Here is an 8,064-nt window from a genome sequence, read left to right on the forward strand (position 1 = left end):
TGTTGAGATTTTGTAATAGGTGAGTTATCAAGTTTGTATTCATATTGCAACGGGTAGATTTTTCTAGAGAAGGTAATGATAGCAGTTTTTTCCATGTTTAGATTGACCTAATTATTTGTGCAGCAATTAGCCATTTCTGTAATATCACATTGTAGTAGATAGTTGTCATGATAGGAAGTGATTTTTCTATATATCTTTAAGTCATCAGCAAAAAGAGTGCCAATTGAGTTCTTTAATCCAGATATTATATCATCAATGTAAATATTGAAAAGTAAAGGAGATAGTGTGCCACCTTGAGAGATGCCAGAAGGAGTTGGTGGAGATCTGAATTTATATTCTGTACTGAAACATAAAAGTTTCTGTTATTTAAATAGCTTGTTAACCATGATAAATATTTATCACTTAGCCCAATTTTAGAACATTTGCTTAGAAGTATTTGATGATTAACTGTGTCCAAAGCTTTAGCTACATCAAAGTAACAAACATCTGCTTGACCACGTGTGATGACTTCAGAATAAATGGGATTAAGAAAAGAGACTAAGTTTGTCATGGTTGTTTTACCTGTTATGAACCCATGCTGTGAATCGGACAATCTATTATTTACATTAAACGCTAAGTGCTTAAATATTATTTTATCAAATATTTTGGCAAATCCATTTAAAAGGAATATAGGCCTGTAATTTGAAACAATAGAATTTTTGCCCTTTTTGTGTACAGGGATAGCCTTGGCAATTTTCCATTTTTCGGGGTAGATGCTATTTACAATACTCAAATTATATATTATGCTGTAAGAGAGGAGCAAGTATTAAGGAGCAACCTTTGATAATAAAATTTGGTATGTTATCAGGTCCTGTGGACAATTGTACTGATTTTAAGGTTTTTATACTCCATAGGAGTAGACTAATCGAGATATTAGACATAGGGATATTGTATGAACTACAAGGGGAAATATATTGGTTATTTATGTTTTTTGTAGTTACATAGACACTTGAAAAATATTCAGCAAAGCAATTCGCAATTAAATTATTATTATCCGTAATTGAGTCATTAATTTTAATTTTAATTGAGGGATGCTGACTATAACCTTTTCTCATTGTTTTAACATAATTCCAAAAAATTTTAAGGTTTTGCTTAATTTTATTGTTAATATTACAAAGCCAGTTTGATTTATCCCTACACAGAAGTGATTTAGTTTCCTTGCGGTAATCTGCGAATAATGAATACTAAAACAGATTCAGATTTTGGTTATATAATTTATGATAGTGCGATTTCTTCTTAAGAGATTTTATTAGCTGGTTAGAAAACCATAGGGGATATTTTGTAGACTTTTTAATAGTAGTAGGTACATATAATTCTATGAAATCATTCATTGTACAAGTTAAGTAGTCAACCATGGTATTAATATTTTTAGAATTGTATAAAATTGACCAGTCATGGTCCCTAAGAGCAATAAAAAGGCCGAGATAGTCACCAATCTTATAGTTTTTATATGAAGACGATGTATTATTGTTTATTGACATATCATCAAATTGGAAGGTTATCTCTAATGCAGGATGAAAACTATCTTCTTTAACTAGTGGTTCCAGAGCGATGCTAACCAGACATGATTCAATATTAGTGAGACATAGGTCCAAGAGTTGGGCCGAAGGTTGAGTATGATTAAGCTGCAGACCTGCTAACATTCATATTTAAAAAATCATGAGGTCCTCGATACAAATTTTCAGGCCCATGAATACAGGTTAGATATAAAAAACAACAAATGAGAATCTTTAAATTTAAGTGACATACCTGTACATATGTTACATGGTCTCTGCTTCAAAATTTATTTCAAAAAATTATAGGTTTCAGATTTAATTTAGTTGAACATAATTTAGGGCTGTCCTGTAGTGATCATGCAGGGCTGCAACTAAAAAAGATGTAAAATAACATTCTGCTCGTGTAACACTATTATCACTGTTCACAGCAAAATTAATTTTTTTATTGGAAGCAATACACTTCACGTGTTAGTTGTGTTTTTTTGTAGCGACATGTTTCACAATGTCTCCTCTTCCACTATGTGAGATAGAAAAATCAGCACGGCACATGCTACAAAACGCAAAATTGCTTCCTTTACGTGACTCGAGTATTGATGGAAACTCGTTACTGTAAGCTTTCGTAAAACTTGTTTTGTAACTTTTATAAACAAACTCTTGGGGCCCCGAAAAATCGTGAGGAAACACTATTTTGGCGTGAGGGCGTGAGATGGACCTTAAAATCGTGAGCCTCACACCAAAACCGTGAGAGTTGGCAGGTCTGAAGCTGAGTTAAACCTCTTGCTGATACAAAGTTGATTACTGATCTGGCTTCCAACTTAATATTTGATTGAACTATATTTTGGGTATGCAGTTTAGGCCAGTCAATGCCTGGAACATTGAAATCGCTAATAATTATTAAAGAGACATCAGAAATCACAAACTTATCTTCAAGGGCTTCAAAGTATGATGTGAAAGCTGAAGGAGTTGTTTGAAGGGGAATATAAATACATATTCCCAATGATTTAAAGTTTATCATGTATTTTCTATTCCTGGGTAGTCATATTTGTGCGTAGATGTTACATTTTTAAATTTTGTTTATTAACAGCAGTCAGGACACCACCACCTCTACTCTTCAAAGTTAATACAGGGTCCCTATCAGTTCTGTAAATAAGGTAATTATTGTTGAAATAATGAGAATTCAGACTATTATCGGTGAACCACGTTTCAGTTAGACATACTAAATCATTATCACTACGCGAGATATTTTCAAAAAATTCAATTGCTTTGGTTCTCAGGCCTCTTACATTCTGGTAAAATAGAATAAACTCCTTGTTGTTAAGTTTCACACTGAACTAGTGAGAAGCCCCTCCAGGCGCTAAGGAAGAAGTTGGAGCAGATGTAGGCTTAGCAATAGCAGTAGAATTAGATGTGATGTTGCAGGTAGAGGTGCTTAGTTCCTCGGTAGTGGTTGAGTTACTCAAGATTTGTTCTGGGTGTAATTTACCATAGAAGGGGCTTATTAGGCAGCCGCTGGGCCAGAAAACTCTTCTAAAACCTAAACATGGAAGGAGGCATATGAATTAAATTTAGTTTTCAACTTCGTTACTTTAATTTGATCTAAGTTCAGTTCACTTGAAATGTATTCTACAATTTCTTGTTCTTGTACACTTGGGTCGAAACGAGTCACAAAAAGAGCTTTCATTCTTTTAGGTGCTGGTTTGGGTAACATTTTAAGTGTGGAAATGTTACGAATCCCAATTTTAATAGGCGTTTTCTTCATTTCCGTTGAGCGTTTTGTGTCACTGTTATCTCTTGTGTTGGACTTGCGCCTGTGTTCCACTAACGTGAAGGGTATACTGTCGACTCGTTCTTTGACATAGTGTAACATGACGCAGCGGGATTCCTGCTGACTGATAAGTAGGTCACGCGGCTGGCTGCGGTTCCCCGTGTCCCGTTGAGAAATTACACGTTCAGCTGTCTTGTGATTGGAAGAATTCTTAATTACTTGACTATACGTTGTATTATGGTCTTTGCATGATGATAAATGTTCCTTGATTTATATAATTTCTTGCTTAATTTTGACAGTTTCTTCTCTGGAATCAAAGAGTGGCATTTTTAGCACAAGGTTCTCACTTTTTAGTTCATCAACTTTGACACTTAGTGATTTCACTAGATTATATAGAACTTCCATATTTATTTGATCTGACTTTAATGGTTCGATACGCAGATCATACATAGCTTTATCACATGATCCCGACGCATTAGTAGTTTTTTTCGTGGGTGATCGAAACATACTCGGATGAGTTAGATCGTGATTAGTACACGCATCACTTAGGGTCGAGGGGAACCCCAAGAAGTCAAGTGAATTATTAATACTGGTTTGACACAAAACTACCGTAGGTATCACCCGAACATAGAGATAGGTACACGGAGCGCGATTGCACACACATGTCCGTCCGCTTTGAACACACGGCGGCAATGCTTAACTTTATATAAGCAATCCAGCGCCTCCGTTCAGTCAACACTGGGTTCGCCCCTGGTTTATACTTGTTAACCTTTTATACAGTGAAAAAAAACCAACACTTTTAAATAAAATTAATGACAATTTCTTTTGTTTTCATGGTAAATAAGAATAATAAAAATAAGCCCAAGGTAGAAAATTGTTTTCTATTATATAATTATTTTAAGTTATTAAGTTTGTGACATCTGTGACTTACAAGTTTTAAATGACCTTGATTTTCTTGCGTTGGTTGTGTTGGTTGCATAGTTTACAAATCCAGCCTTACATGTGTTTTACACATTATTTATGGTAACAGGTGAATATGAAGGTGTCTGTAGAAGTTTAATGCAAACAAGTAGTGTGTCAGTGCTTTTTTTTTTTGTTTGTGAATGCATAATGTAGTGGTGCATGTGCGTTTTTTTTCATAATTTGACGTATTACCCATTTTGTTATATTGCATTAAAATTCTAAAGTTTCACAGAATTCATAGTTTAGGTTACTTGTGTGAGCGTGCCACTGGAGTATTAAGAGTGAGTCCAACGAAAAGGTGATTTTTTGGCATTATGTGAAATTACGTTTTGCTTTGCCGTAATGTGTAGTATTTTCTAAAAAGGCTAGGTGTATGCAGATCTAGATTATTGTAACCAAAATGAAGGGTAGTTTAGGACTACAACATTTAAAATACGAGGGTTGGAACTTGAATAGTGGTAACACTGATGCAGAGACGCTATGCAACAGAACCAAATAATGTCGCTAATACCACACATTAGTTACATAGCCCACCTACTTTACCTCAGAGCAAATAGACTCTCCCTTCCCACATCATGCGCATGCACACTGACGAGAAGAACAGTCTCGTGTAGCTCGCGGTCGAATGTAGTGTTGTCACGTTTTCAAAACAGGAACGATGGCGTTGGATAAAGATTGAATGCGCCAGAGGTCATACAGCACAATAGTGTCAATAAAGTCTTTGAGAGACTTGCGAGGAATCTGCATTGCCTTACTGAAGCGGCGACACTGTCTGCAGAACACACTCATCATCTTGCAGGACATTGCTCAGCCGCACGCAGCGCACGCTGTGGCTAATTTGTTTGACTGCCGGAGCTGAGAAGTGCTGTATCATCCATCATGCTACACCTTGCGACTTTTCACTTGATTCCTAAAATGAAGGAACCACTTAGTGGCATTCGCTTCAGAAATGTTCCAGAGATTCTTCGGTCAGAAGACCGCTCCATTTGAAATATCAAGACAAAAGGCGCTGCTAAAGGTATCATACAACTTCCACATCGCTGGAAACGGGTTGCACACAATGCTGGTTGACGTCGACCCAAGTGTCGACCCAGCTCTCACTGCCCGTTATGCCACGCCAACGCCTTCTCCTGCCCTGTGTCATGCGTGCGCCGATTTGAGCAGTGCGGCTAGGGCAGGAAGGGGGGGGGGGGCATGCGAGATTCGCACGCGCCAGGGGAATCAACGGTGAATACGTAAAGACTGGACGCTGTGTTACAGCATGACATACCATTGTAAATATTTATTAACATTATTTTTATTGTAAATAATTAATTCTCTCATTTGAAGTGCTTATGTTTTGTTCTTATCATGTTCACTGGGCGACTACGTCACACCCGCCTGCGACACGTCAGGGGCGGCGCGGGACGCGAGGGAGGGGAAGGGATTAGCCGTCGCGCGCCGTGCCGCAGCGCGGAGGTGAGTTAGTCATTGCCAGGCAGGCGCGAGGAGCGGTCGCGTCACGAGAGAGTCGTGCCTCGAGACGGTCGCTGAGCTGTGAGCCAACCAGGAGTAAGTGCATCGCGACGCAGGCATAGGGGCAGCTAGGTGTCAACTTCCTAATTATAGCTTGTTCTTTTATGTGGCGAGGAATAGTGGCCTCTGCGGAGCATATATTTTCTGGCGGGGCATTTAGTACTACAAACAGTAGCCCGTGGCGTAGTGTGTTAGTATCGCGCCACCTTTCCGTGTGCCTCTGAACTACCGGACATAGTACGGTGCAGGTTAGCCAGGGCGTAACGCGGAGTATCAGGTCAGGGGATAAACTCTCGCGTCGCAGCGCGCCAACCAGACTGTCGCAGGCGGTGTGGGGACAGCCCCATGTAAAGAGCCTTGTATCAATAAATCGGGTGATCGTCGCGAACTGGTGGATATTAATTCTACGTCTTAGCTTGTCCCTCCCGGGTCACACTGGCCGAACCCCACTCTACCTAGTACAACTGAGCAACCGGGCGTCGAGCGACGAGGGAGGGCGAGCGGAGCGACGACATGGTGACTACATTGAAGAACAGTAAAAACATTGTAACATGTATCTCTTTTGAATCAGTTGTAAATACATATAGTTGAAACTGTTAAAAGTTCCAAACCTTTGTACTTTTATGTCAGTCAACAAATAAAATCTTGCAAAATAGATTTTTCTTTTTTACTATAATCTGTATAATTATTAAGTTGTGAAAGTTTTAGAAGTCAATCAAAACTGTGTAGTTTATTAAACAGAACAAGGTATGCAAAATTATAAACTAGTTGAAAATAATGTTAGAAGTCAATCAAAACTGTGTAGTTTATTGAACAGAACAAGGGATGCAAAATTATAAACTAGTTGAATATGTTAGGGTAATCTAAAAAATTTCCGGATGATAGCTAAAAGTAGATACTACAGGGCTATAGGGTTCATATTATATTTTGCAAAAAGCCCTTTCACAACATAGTAAAAAAACATGACATAAAAGTACTCTTTTAAGTTTTTTTTCCAAGGATTTTGTAGCGAATACGCCACGACATTTAAAATGTATCCTTGCAACAATAAAATATTAAGTCCCGTTTAAGACCAAATATACAAAATTTAATTAAAACTAAATCAATCACAGCCCGGGAATTACCTCATGCAATTAAAATTAACGCAAAAATTAAAGAATAGGCTTCCAAATGGAACAGTTACAAAATAAAAACTATATTTTAAAAACCATCTAAAATCAACTTAACTATAGCTTCACACACCTTCCACACTTACAATGCACAGTTCACAATAGCAACTCGCATAATATCTGAACGAAGGTTATGCCCCGCCAGATACAATTCGATGTAAAAAAAAAGAATAATGAAAAATATGTGTGTCTCATATTAGCCAAAGAGTAAGGAAAACTAAAACTGTTTTATAAACTAGGCTTCCATCCTATATTAATTTTTTGAGCAGAAAAATTATATTTAAAGGTAGCTAATAAATAATTTGGAATTACGTTTATCGGCATCTCTGATAAAGCTACTGGAATGCAGAACGTCAGGCAGTCTCAGCAAAAGCCAACTATATACTGAATAAGATTATAATAACTTGAAGTACGAACTCTGGGTAATTGAAAACTCGCATGCGTGCCTGATTACAGAGTGCCTCAGTAGCCCGACTCATATGGTGCCAATAGTTTTGGCATGCTCCTCTCTCCAACCAATAAAAAAACCAACAATCGTTAAGGCAAAACAACTTCTGGCACTTTCGTAACCACAAATCCACTCTACTGTCGCCCGGCCCTAGTGTCACCATTTAGGTTGTTGCAAAGCCTGCCTTCTTTTTTTCTTTGATACGACTCAGCGGTCACTACCACTAGAGTGGGCACAGCGCGTCACCTGTCAGACACATGATTAATTAAAATAAGACCCCATGTAGTTCTTGTTTTTCTCAGCTATGAGTACCACATCTCAGGACATCTACCGTATGACCGTTCCTCTCTTTCAAGCCATCTCATGGAATCTATTTTCCCACCCTACGCCAAATTATGAGCTCTAGGCGTAATCTACTGCCATTTTCAAAACTATATGTTAGAGCTTATTCTAATTACTAAGTTTGGCATTCAGCGCCCAGGCTGTAGACCATTCGGGATTTACTGAGTAAGGATGGTCTGGTAAGTTGTCAGGTTTATTACAAGTTTGTAAAAAATTACCCCTCTTCCGTAAATTTTCGTGGCGCTGGCGCCGATTCCTTTTTCTCCTGGGTACACCCCCTCTTTAGTCCATCCCCTTAGATTGCTGCCTCCCTTCTCCACTCGCTTG

The 8,064-nt window shown here is 38.2% G+C and overlaps 1 protein-coding gene across 14 annotated transcripts in view; it reads right to left on the reverse strand.

Annotated features, from left to right (window-relative positions):
• LOC134535148 (uncharacterized) overlaps positions 1-7,156 on the reverse strand; it is a 67,499-nt gene extending 60,343 nt beyond the window's left edge. For 2 of the 14 annotated variants that reach the window (XM_063374116.1, XM_063374113.1), the window contains exon 1: positions 7,034-7,104. The gene's annotated coding sequence lies outside the window, so the exon portion shown is untranslated. Of the gene's footprint in view, positions 1-6,902 lie in introns of all 14 variants that reach the window. The other 12 variants (XM_063374114.1, XM_063374115.1, XM_063374112.1 and 9 more) reach the window with 10 other exon arrangements.
• Positions 7,157-8,064: the final 908 nt, after the last annotated feature.

This window comes from Bacillus rossius, chromosome 8, assembly GCF_032445375.1.
Source record: "Bacillus rossius redtenbacheri isolate Brsri chromosome 8, Brsri_v3, whole genome shotgun sequence".
NCBI classification, from domain to species: Eukaryota; Metazoa; Arthropoda; class Insecta; order Phasmatodea; family Bacillidae; genus Bacillus; species Bacillus rossius.